The 12,440-nt window shown below is 53.1% G+C and overlaps 1 protein-coding gene across 6 annotated transcripts in view; it reads left to right on the forward strand.

Annotated features, from left to right (window-relative positions):
- Positions 1-12,440, forward strand: part of FSTL4 (follistatin like 4) — a 471,313-nt gene that overhangs the window by 346,213 nt on the left and 112,660 nt on the right. The gene's annotated exons all lie outside the window — the stretch shown is intronic.

Genomic DNA, 12,440 nt, shown 5'->3' on the forward strand with positions numbered 1-12,440 from the left:
CAGCTTGAAGAGAGGCAGGGGAATCCCTGGAGAAGAGAGAAGAGAGATGTTCTGTGTGAAAATAGAGGAGGTGCTCGGAGTGGGCCTGCTCTGGGGTCACTGGTGTGTACAATGCGCTGGTAGGATGACTGAAGGATCTAGGTCGTCTCCCTGAGGTGCTCCTCCAAAGATGACCACATGTGAGCCACAGCTGGAGCTGGGACAGGGCTTCTGAGAGATGCAAATGCAAGAATGAGCCCCAGATAACTCAGACAAGGTCAGCAGAGAGGAGAGGGAAGGCGGTGCAGGGCCCTAACTTGAGACAAGAGGTGCCAAGGAGATGAAGCCCTTTATGTCAAACAGCACTCGGGCCCTGCTTAAAGCACGTAGTGTGTGTGCCCTGCGTGAGGCCCACTTGGACATGACCTGCAAGCTCACAGCTCCGAGCTGCAGGCCTGGAAATTGGGGAAGCAGGTATGAGATCACCAGGGTGCCCTGAGTACTCTGAACTACAGGTCCGGGCATCCTCGGCCCTGACCCCAGTCTGTGCCTGCAGTTCCATTTTTCAGGAAGACATTCCTGCTTTGTGTTGACACCTCTGTGTGCTGTTGTTATCCCCGATATTCACAAGGCCTGAGAAGGAGCCCGTGTGATTTGTTGGCAAGAAGGGCTCTTGTGGCAGCTAGGAGAGGTACTCATATGCCCTAAGAGGAGAGAGTCGAGTGTGATTCTTCCTTGTGGAAAATGTCCGTGAGTTTGACACACAAGGTGCCTTTCCACAGCACTGTCTATTCTATTTCTATTACCCAGGACCAAAGTCCAACCCCCATTTACAGGGCTCTGCTTGATGTACAGTGACTGGATGTGGCTCCCCATCTTCCTCTTTCCTGCCTCCGTTGAAACTCTTACCTACAGGTAGTGATTCATAATTAGGTGTGAATGCCTGATAGGCTCCATCTGCTGTGGGGGGTGTTTATGGATTGAGGAGCTTACTCCCTGAAATAAATCTCTAAATTTTAGAATGTACAGAAGTATCAGCAACTCTGGAGACCTAGCTCAATCGTGAGGCGATTGTTAGATTTTTCAGGACTTCTGCAAGGCAAACAGTTAAACAGTCGGTAGCTTTCAATCAGCCACAGTGGGAGTATTTACAACATAGAAATTTGCACAGGTGCTGCAGAAGGGCTAGGCCATGTTTTCCCTCAGGATTGCCCAATGTTAGGCACGGACCTGCACACTCTGGGAAAGACTCTCCCTCCCCTCCTTCCTCAGCATCCACCCCCTGAAATATCCCTTCCATCCACCTTCCCTGAACTGATCCCCCTTGATGATGCTAATCTCACAGATCATGAACCAGAAAAGAGCAGACGTCGGGGCAGGTGACAGGGCAAGCAGCCCCCCACTAGGGAAGCAGCAGCATGCTGTCTGGGGACAGTTCTAAGACATTCCCAGCAATGCTTTGTCTGCAAAATGCTCAGGCCCCTCTGCAAAAGGAGTGAAGGAAAAGATCAGTGCTTCTGAAGAGCCGGGGCCAAGGCTGGGCTTTGAGGTTGTCACAACTCAGATGTCCCATGATGGCATCATGCAGAGAATGGCACTGGTCAGGCCCCTTCCTGGTACCTGGTGCCACAGAAGCCTCTGACCCATGAGCCTGCTTCCTGGGAACTAGTCTGGGGCCAAACAGGAGCCATTGGCTCTGCTCTCGAGGAAACAGCAGCATCCCTGATGAAAGACAAGGCCTCCCTGATGAAGGTCCTTATAAGCAGGGGGTGGCCGTGGAAAAGAAGGGGAGTCATCTTCACCTCCAGCCACAGGTCTCATGCAGAGCAATGTGCTGTTTCCCTCCTTCCTGGATTATTATTTGAAAAGCTTTATAATCATCATTTTTAAAGCAAATTAGATTCTGCTGTCGCCTTGGACTTGTTTTGAACCAGGCAGCCAAACCATTCGTCACAGCTCAACCCAAATAATAGATATGCCATAAAATGTAAACTCACAGCCATTAAGGAAGCCGCAAAATGAGTTAACCCGGCTGTAAAGGCCCGATGCTCGGCCACTCGGAGCACATGGGATCAGTGGTTTTTCAAAGTCACAGGAACTCTAAGCTGAATTCCCATCACTCTGGGAATAGATGTATGGTTCAGTGAATGTTAAATAGGAATTGAAATGAGACATAGAGGGACAACTTATTACCCAGAAATCAGTGGCATTAAAGAAACCTCACTAAAAGCTCAGACAGTAATATCTCAGACGTTTCAGCAACAATATTTTGGATTTAATTTTCAAAACTGGAGTTGGCAAAGGTTGAGACTTTAAAGTTGTATTTTTCAATTTCTGTTTTGCCAGGATCCTTGGGTACCAGGCAGGGTGGGGTCTGTGGGTGACTCCTGGCACATATTCGGTTGCTCTGTTTAAGGATGGGTTTGGAGGCCTTTTTCCTGGAGAAGTGGATTGTGTTTACAAGATTTTAGTGTTTGAGCCAGGGAAGAGGGGGCGGTCTCCCGAATGTCTTCTTATGCAGCTGACCTCACTGCAGCTGGGCTGGTGTTTGCCATTGTCTTCCGCTGGCTGTTGGCAATGCCACCAGTCTCAGGGCTGGCAGCTGCCATGCCCAGTTGAGCTGGTTCATGGTGGGGCTGCACCCTCCTCCTGGCTCCGCAGGACAGGTGACCCTCCCCAGGAAAAGTTCCCTTAGCCGTGGAAGTCAGTTCAGCCTCTTTCTGTCAGAAGGAGCAAAGGTTGTGAATCACCCATCTCAGTACACTGATGGCAGTGAAATACGATGGTGTCCTCTCTCTCTTCCTCCATCTATCACCCGAACATTCTCGTCAGGTTGCTTTTGGCTTTCCAAATCACAGGCTGGTCTAGGAACTAAAGACACAGCGTCCTCTCGGAACGTGCCTTCCACCCTTCCTTCTGATCCCGCCCCACAAAAGCCACAGAACCAGTGGTCCCTGCTATGAGGCAGAGACCCGGGCTCCAGGGTCACTGGTGAGCAAGATGCATGCCAGCCCTGTCTGTTCATTGCCGTAAATTAATCTAAAAGTTGCTCGCTTAAAAATCTTCTCAATAATGCATGTTTTGACACTTTTCTGGATGCTTGGGTTGGGATCATGGGAAAAACATGTTGTTTAAACAAGGATCTTTCTCTCACTCTAAATTCATTATAAGTTTCTTCTGCTTTTTAGAAAGATACTTGTCCTTTTAATTAATCCTATGAGAGCAATGTGCTGGGATGTGAAGGAAGGATTTGTGCAGCTAACAGTGCAGGATAAAGGGCTTCCCGTGTGAGCATTCCTGGATCACGGATACATAGCGTGCAGGAGGAGAACCCGTGTCAGGAGGTCAGCAGGGAGCTGACCGTGGGAGTCAGATGCCCTCTCCCTCAGATCCAGGCAAGCAGGAGGGAAAACAGTGATTTAATCTGACTATTGCAACACTTCTGTATCAAGGGCAACTCTGGAAAACAGAGGAGGTGGTCGCCTGGTGAACTTACAGCTGTTTTTCTGCCATTGTTGCTGCATAATGAAAGGATGGTGCAGCTTCACCTTGCAGGCCGTTATCCTCCAGAATGTATGATGCCTGCACAGACCAGACCCTGTGCCAGACACATTATCTTAAGTCAGCCCTCACAGCCACCCTGTGATGAACAGGATGGTAAAATAAAACAACGGCAGCTATCCCTCCCCGGGTCTGTCTAACTGCTTATCTGCGTGGGGTGAGTTCAGACAGGGAGCTCTGCTGGCGAGGACACTGCTTTACCTTGCTTCGTTCGGTTCCTGAGTTTGGGACAGGGAGGAGTGAAATTTCACATAGCATGGGGTTTATCCAGAATTTTACCTGTATCTATTTGGCTCTTGAGTTTTGGAGAGTAAAAGTTACCTGTGCACTGGTTTCAGTGTCGGCTGAGGCTAAGTCTATCCTGTGATGACTCCCCTAACCCCAAAGGGAGAGAAGCTGGTTGCTTCACACAGGACTTGCAAATCAAGTGGCAGAAAAAACTGATTCACTGCCCTTGGTGTTTCATTTGCTCAAAGGCATACAACGGCTAAATTGGAGGCGCCAAACGAGGAATTAGAAAGTGAAAGACAGGAGCTATCTCACCACTCCCTCCCAAGGACAGAGGTGGAGGTGCTTTCTCCTCATCTCCAGTAGAGAGAGGGACTCCTAGGAGGCTTCGACGTGAGCTTGCTATGTGGCCCTGCAGCCAAAGTGACTGTGCCATCTGAATGGTTTTTCACTTGTTAATATCGCTTTAGTTAGGAATGGACTCTTACTACTCAAGTCGCACAAAATGAAACCTAACATTTATCATATGTCAGCACTGTGTATTATGTCCCAGTTTTACAGATGGAAAAAAAACTGAAACTCAGAGAAGTTAGGTAGCTAACATAAGTCACACAGCCAGCAGGTAGGAGAACCAGAACTGAACCCAAATGCCTGATTCCAAAAAAGTCTCATGCATATAAACATACTTTGCAACTCATCAGCACTCTCTAGAAAGGAGATTCTCACTGTCCCCCACAATGGGTTTCCCTGAATTTCAAGTCCCAGTTCAATGGTCTCTTCCTCCAGGAAGTCTTCCTTAATTCTCTTCCCTCTACCAAAATCCATACACTTTTCTCTGTGTGCCAACGGTCCTGGGTTCATCTCTACACAGTAACTAGACTGTGGCCTGGTGGTTGAGTGTGGACTGAATCTGACCTGGTTCAAATCCTTGTTCTGCCATGTTACTAGCTGTGTGATCTTGGAAAGGTCATTACCAAGATTTAGCTGAGCTTCAAGTTCCTTATCTGTAAAATGCACATAATAACCACCACACAGGGTTACTCAGGACTAAATGAGATAATGCATGTAAAGTGATTAGAATGGTGCCTTGTATATGATAAGTGCTAAGTAGTCACTAACCAGGCAGGTCAGTGATGGAGGTGAGACGGTGATGATGAAGATTTCTGTGTGTTCCCAGCCCCTCCCTCCCTGCCTCCATCACTCTTTGCCACATTATTGTCGTCCGGCCCACATTAGTCCACTGGCTTCATGAGGCCAGAAAATGTTATGCTCATGCCTAGCAGGGAGTCTGGTGCCTGAAAAGCGCTTGGGAAATCGTTGTGCAGTGAGAAGGATGAAGTATATGGAGAAATAAATACACCTGGCAAGCAGAGGGATCCAAACACAATGTGACTGTCACCAAGGGTCCCAGAGGGCCTTTACCTGTCCCCAGGGGAAGCAAAGGAAGTACCTTGTTGGGGCCCCAAGCCAGGACTGCTGGTGGGGGAGCACCAGACAGGCCAGACCAAGCCAGAGGGCACCCTGGGGCTGCCCCAGCAGCCCAGAGTCCCTGATCTGCTGGAGGAGGGACTGGGCTGTGAGGTGAGCCCCTGATGCCACGTGGGTCTAATGCTCCCTTAATGAAGACAAAGCTGTTTGTCCCATTGAGCTCATTCTGCTCCAGGGCCACTAACTGCCCTTGCACCTCCTCAGGGTAAGTGTTCTGCTAGGTCTCCTGCTCACTGCCCACTTTCCTCCACCCCTGACAGCTGCGTGTGGAGATGAGGGCTCCGCTCAGCATTACTCCTCGGCCCACAGCCACATCCCCAGTGGTGGCAGCAGACCCCACTGAGAGAGGTCCGGGCTCAGCCCCACAGCTCCTGCCCTCAGGAGGTCAGCCTTGCCCTCTCTGTGCAGAGCTGTGCACCTTGGGGAATAATTCGTTAGCACAGAATGTGGGTCTGCACTTCTCAGACTCTGGCACAGGCCCTGCTGGGCCTCCATGGCCACCTCCCTCCTGCCTGAGGCCACATCACAAAGCCGACACCTACAGAGGAGGACACAGCATGCGCTGCTGAAACTGAAACCTCTGGCAGCTTGAGGCCCCCACGCTGGGCCCTGCAGTCTGAGAGGCTGGCCTCTGGGTCAGAACCACTAAGCACTGAGATCCCAGCTCCCCGACTCAGGCCAGCTCCAGGAGAGGCAGCCGCACGTTACTGGAGCACGTGGGAAGACTGGCGTGTCTGCCCTGGTGCTGGTGTGGGCCAGGCTCGGAAAGCAGGGAGCATCTGGGCAGGGGCCGCACAGAGGCGCACGTGGAGGGCAGGGTTCATTGAGGGGGCAGGCTGGCCACCAGAACATTCCAGAGGAGCCCAGCCAGGGCGGGGAGCCACGCATGAGAAAAGGTTCAGATGAAGATTGGGAGGATTAGAAGGAGGAAAATGTGAGGCCAACCAACACTCCCAGAGCCCACTCTGGGGCAAGCAGAGGACACAGCTGGACCCCCAGGCCCAACCAGCGGTCAGCTTGTAGTCTGACAGCAGGTGGCTGGGAAAGAGAGCACCCACCAAATCAACAAAGTAGGGGCTAGGACAGAGAATCACTGGGAGCAGTCTTGGCAGGGAGGACCTCCTCTCCCTTGAGAGATTTTGGAAGGGACATTCGAGTGAGGCCTGAACACAGAGCTGGAGAAAACCAGACAGAGAGGGAGGAGAAAGGGTCCTGGACAGATAGGGTCAGGGTGTGGTCCTGAAAGGGCAACAGACTTGGGGTGAGTCAGGAGGCTGTCACGAGGGGGATGGCTGACCGGTGGGGCCTCAGAGGGCAGCACTCAGACAGAGGGACAAGGACAGGAGTAGGCCGACTTAGCATGGATCTGAGTGGCCTCGCCCAGACATCTGTGCAGCCTGGCAGGAGCTGGAGGAAGTGGTAAGGCTCCCTTGCTGCAGGTGCACCAGCCCTAGCAAACCTTTGAAGTCCGTTTCACTTCAGATCTCCAGGTATGACTATCAGGAAAGTGAGCTACTGTCTAAGGCCTCAAGGAACTGATGCTCCAGTGCCTGAACGCTGTCCCTCCAGGCTCTCCCTTCTCCTTCTCCTTGCAGGCAGAAGCACAGCTGAGGGCATGCTTGCCCCTCCAGCTGCCCCCAGCTATGCAGGAAAAGCCATTGGCAGCCCTTGATGCGGGGATATGGGGGCAGGGGGGTGTTCAATGTGTTCTTATCCATATGTGGAGTAGGGGTGGTATGCATCACCCTGTAGAGGGGTCAGTTCTGAGCCAGAACTGCTGCTGACCAGCCATCTTGCCCTCCACTCGTTTCTTCTTCTGGGAACTTTCAAACCCAGACCACCTCCTTCCCATCTCCAGTGGTTTGAGGTTAACAGCTGTATTGCTGGGCCCAGCACTTTCCAGCATTGTCAAGTGCTTTCCGTTTTTAAAATTTCAGCTCGAAGCTGTCAATGGCCTCAGTGAAGAACAATTGAGTAGTAGAAAATGAACTAATTATAGGTTGTTATTGAAAATCTATTATATACAAATTGCAAAGAAAACTCATTAAAACATGATGCTTTGGTGATTTTTTTTTTAAACCCTTCTCTTGGAGGGAGAGGCAGGGGCAAGGGTTCTGGATACCTTGATCCTCACCGTTCTGGGGTGAGAACTCCCATCAGGGCTGCAGGGCAGGCTCTGGGTCAAGACATTCACATATCACCCAGCCCAGCTTGACATGATGCACCATGGGGAAACTTGAAGTTTTGCGTAGAACAGAGAGCTCTCTGAATGTTAGTAAATACTCAGAAATGGCTGCAGAGGAAACAAAGAATTTCATTACAAAGATATAAAATGAGAACAATTTAGATGTCAGCTTTTTACCAGGATAGCACCTTATTGTCCTCATAAATCTCCGTGTTTTTGCAAAAGCTTTTGTGAGGATTTCAGAGGACCTAAATGTGCAGTGAAGCACTAAAGGGCGCATTGCTGAATTCTGAGCTTGCTCCCTGGGGTTGGAGTACTGGAATGGCTTGCGATGTGAGTGGGTGAGCTGTACAGAGCCCAGATCTCCAAGGGGCTCCTTAGATGCCAGGGCTACCTCCCAGGCTCCAGGCAGGAGCCCGGAAAGTGAGGTGAAGGCCAGGCAGGGGACCCCCGAGCCCTCTGTGTTCTCACCCTAGCAGCAGCACCTGAGTTTCAGTGTGGGTAGAGCCGGGGGTTGGTGTGGGCCCTGCAGCACCAGGAGACCCCCCCCCCACAGTGCTCTAAGGTGTAGAGAAGGCCTATTGGATGTGTGTCTGAGAGGTACGCCCTCCCAAGCCTTTCCACACCCAGGAAACAGTGCTTGGAGCATATATCACTGTCCTCTGCCTTGTGGTCTTTCCTTCCTCTCCAGCCACTTTTATTCAGGCTCCGTGACAGTGCCCCCATGAGACCCCCCTCCACCTCTCTGTAGGCCCAGCTTGTGGGCTGGGCAGGAACAAGCAGAGGAGCAAGGGCTCTGCTCACATGGGCACAGCAACCACCTGGGTGGATAGCGTGGGGCCACTCTCAGGGCCAGGGGCACACACAGCCCAGCACCAGGGTGGCCCCTGGCAGGAGCAGCTGGAGAGCCAGGCCCTGGGCACAGAGGGGGCCTGGATGGACAGAGGTAGGCGAGAAGGGAAGGGCAGGGGATGCCCCAAAGTAGGCAGTCGGTGGCACGTGAGGGGCCTGCTGGAGACCCCAGACCACAGGCCAGTGACCCATCGGAGGTTCCTTTGCATCTGCCACACCCGCTGGCTCTCCAGTCCTCCCCTTCTGTGACTGTTACTCAGCAACTCTCCAGCCCCAAAGGCTGAGGGTGCCTCCCCTGGCCCAGGGCACAGCCCCTCTGGACAGAGGACCGAGGGCAGGGAAGATGGCAGGCGGTTGACGTAGGAGCAGAGGCCAGACGGTAGCAGAAGGGACGAGGCAGTAGCAAATCGAGGAGGCAAAAAGGGCAAAGGAAGGTTGGGGCTGCCTCTGATGGCAGGCGAGTTTGTTATTGCCAAAGGCATTTTGTTCTAACTGGAGAAAAAGGGAGCGGGAGAGAGAGAAGTCTAGAGCTTTCCATAAGGTGGATTTGCAGCCTGGTGTATGTCCTAGGTGCTTGATAAACATTTGTTGAAAGGATTAAAGACCATGATAGATTTTTTTTTTCAATTATAGTAAAGAGACCAGGTGTTGGGATAGTTGTAGCCGTTCCTAGAGAGGACGAAGAACAGAGGCGGGAGTTGGCTGGTGGCGGAGGCCCTCCTAGCACCCTCACGTGGCACTAGCCAGGGTGAGCGGCCCACCCTGGCTCCGCAGGGGTGTCGGGTCAGCTGGCAGAGACATGGCCTCAGCCGAGGCAGCACCCACCCGTGCCCTGCTTCACTCACCGCTCAGCTGGTGGAACTTATTTTTCCCCAGAAGTTGGCATTCCACCCTTAGATCCCCTCATAGCTACAGCATCTGACAAGTCCTTTCCAGTGCTTCCCGGAGGCCCCAGGCCAAGGAGTGGACTGGGATGAAAATGCCCTTTGCAGTGAAATGGGTGTCCCCACTGACAGAAACAGGTGTTCCAATTCTGGGCAGGCGGCAAGCCTCCTGACAGCCATGTACTCTGAGCCCCGAGTTCCTGTTTAGCTCGTACAGGGCTGAGCGGGCTCTTGAGCTCAGACCTTTGCCTCTGCTTCTGGAGGCCACTGTTGCTCTTGGACCCGTGGGATCCAGGCCGGTACTGGGACAAGCAACCTGTGTAACCAGCTTAGACCACAGACAGTCTCAGCAGAGGTCCAGGCAGGAAGCTAGTTTCGTTCTCCTCTGGGCAGACTTTCCAGTGAATCCTGAGGCTCCTCCTGCTGGTGGGCTGATGGAGAGAATGCGCTGAGGATCACTGACCCGTTGGGCCACCAGCACTAAGTGGCTTTCTGTGGCTTTTTAAACATGGAGCTCCTTGGCAGTGGTTTTCTGTTTCAGGCTTCAGCCAGAATTCCAAGTCCCCAGGCGCAACGTGGTTCCTCACTCCTCCACGGTGCGGTCTGCCCAGGGGAGGTGGGAGGGAGGCTGGTGTGCGGGCTGTCTGTGAGCTGAGCCTTTGGAGAGCCACTCCTCCCCAGATGGCATGGGCATCTGTCTTCAGACAGGTGCTTCAGGCACAACAACTGTTTGTACACTTGTCAGGATTGCGAATAATTGAATGCAGGTGAGAGTGGAAACAGGGCCCAGAGGACTCTGCCCCTCTGCAGGTGGCAGGCGGGCGGACCCCCTGAGTGCCTTCTCCGGTTCACTTGTCTTCGAGAAGCTCTCCAGCCTCTCCAGGTAGAGCCCCGCTGGCCAGGCGCTGACGGCTCTCTGGAGCGCGTGCTGCGTACCTAACGCCATGCCCACACCTGGTAGGGCCTCTCTCCCAACCCCAAATTCTGAAGATAAAAAAACTGAAGCCCGGGAGGCTGGGGGCCTGCTAGGGGCCCACAGCTGCTAACATCGAGTCCCAGACAAAGCCAGGGCTGCAGATTCTAGACCTGAGCACTTAGGCACTGCCTACAGGCCCTGCTCTAGGCAGGACCCTTTGGAGTCTCCATTTCTACCCCCAGAGGCCAAGATCCCAAGGGACCCCCACTATCTGTGACTCTGGCTCAGGGCAGAGGGAGGGATCAGTGAGGTCAAAACTGCTCTGAGGGCCATTTACCATGTGCTGCTGTAGAGGAAGGGCCTCTGCACCACATGCTCCTAGATCCCAAAGTCTCTGTGCCCCACATGGTTTCAGACACATTTACCAGGTCCCTGTCCAATGACACCATGGAAAGAGCCCCTTAGGACTGGTGGGCTTCAGCCGCACAGGGGAAGTTGAAGCCCCAGAGAGCAGCCTGTCACTCAGAACAGACATCCCCATGCTCCCTGAGCAATCAGGTCTCCCCACAGGGGTGCTTTCCTTTCAAACCCCGAACCTATCAAATAGCAATCCCTTCTCAGCTCCCACAAATAAAAGCACTTCCAGAGCCTCCTCCTTTTAGGCCTGTCCAGTCCTAGTGTTGGTCCCAGTCTTCAAAAGTCCACCTCTGTGCAGTGGTGCCTAGAAATGTGCTGGTGCTCGACAGCAGGGTGGCTTGCGAACAACACTGCTGTTCATGGGTGTTCAGACCACCCCTCCCCCGGGGCACCTTGCTGACAACTGGACTCAGGCTGACAGCCGAGGAGGAACTCGCCAGGTTGAGTGCTGTTCAGGCAGCAGCTGCATTGGACCACATGTGGGGCCACCATCACCCAGCACACAGGGCACGATGGGGGATTTTAGGGTCAGTGGAGGCTGCCCATGACTGGCTTAGACAGGACCAATGGTGAGTCTGAAGCTGGACAGGAAAGGACTAGAGGTCAAACAGGGCATGGAGAAAGCTCTTGAGGCTACCCAGGGCCCAGCCAGCCCTCACACCTGGGGTGCTGATTGGACAAGTGGACTCAGTGACCCTCTCTCTCTATGAAGACAGTGGTGGTCATGTCTCCTGGGCCACATCCGCCACCCTGGTGGGAATGGGGTAGGTGGGGGGTAAAGGCTGAATCAGGGGTCCTGACCGTGCCTGCAGTGGTGCAGTCCTGTCCCTCCTGGGAACTCAGACGTCCTGAGGGTTAATACACGTACAGATTTCACGTCCTGTGGCATGGTGGGCAGTGGATGAATCATTTCCTGATGAAGCTCAGGGCTTTCAGGTTGGAGGAGAAACAGAAAACATGAAATATTCACAGGCATGGGGTTGGCTGTAAGGAAAACAGATTTAGAAAGAGAGCAGAAGGGGTCACACCTACAGGAAGCCCCGGGAGGCAACCTGGCGTACCTTAGCCTGAACACAAAGGTCAGGTCTGCCCCATGGTTTTTCAAGCTGACTGTGTCCTACAGTTAGAAGTTCTGCTAGTGTTTCCTGGAGTTTCAGCTCCCCCAGCCCCACAATCACTTCAGCCAGAGATACATTCACCCTTTCCCAGACGGGAAGGGAGGCAGTGGGAGACCTTCTAAGTGCTGCTGGTGTAGCGTCTAAGCGAGCAGCAGCTTCTGCTGAGTGGAGAAACAGTTGGTAGCTACATCTAATCGGAGAGGAATGCCAATGTGCTTGCACTTTGAATGTTTTCCTTGTGTTCTCTAAATTAACAATGAAGGTGTGGGCTGAGCGGGCTCCCGGTCCCCTGCAGTCAGCCCTCCATCATTCAGAGGCTGATTGTTCACTTCGGATTATTCATGCTCGGATTCCTGGCAGCCTCCCTGCCTCCCTGCCTACCAGCCACCACCCGGTTAGAGTTTGAAAGCAGCCCTTGTGAAGGGGAAGCAGAGACAGAAGGAGGGAAAACTCAAAGCAGCTTGATGTGCTGCTGATTAATGGCTCTGGGCAGCAGTGGTTTTGGAGAGGAGGGCGGAACCAGGGTTAAATGGACACAGGAAGAGGGACTGGGGTTATCTGTCTATGGGGGCCCTGCCTGAGACTCCACACTCGTGGGCCCACCTCTCTTGAAAGTCTAGGAAGGTTATTGATCTTGCTTGGAGTGAAGGGCACAGACCCAGCCCAATCCCTGACCCCTGGCCACCAGACTGCAGGCCGCAGCCCCCACTTAGGGCAGCTCTGGCCAGGCAGCTGGGTAGATGAAATAGTCATAGGCCCAGAGTCCGGGTAGCTCAACTTTTAAAGGCCTGTGGTGGACCAGACTGCCCGCA

This window comes from Vicugna pacos, chromosome 3 (assembly GCF_048564905.1).
Source record: "Vicugna pacos chromosome 3, VicPac4, whole genome shotgun sequence".
Lineage (NCBI taxonomy): Eukaryota > Metazoa > Chordata > Mammalia > Artiodactyla > Camelidae > Vicugna > Vicugna pacos.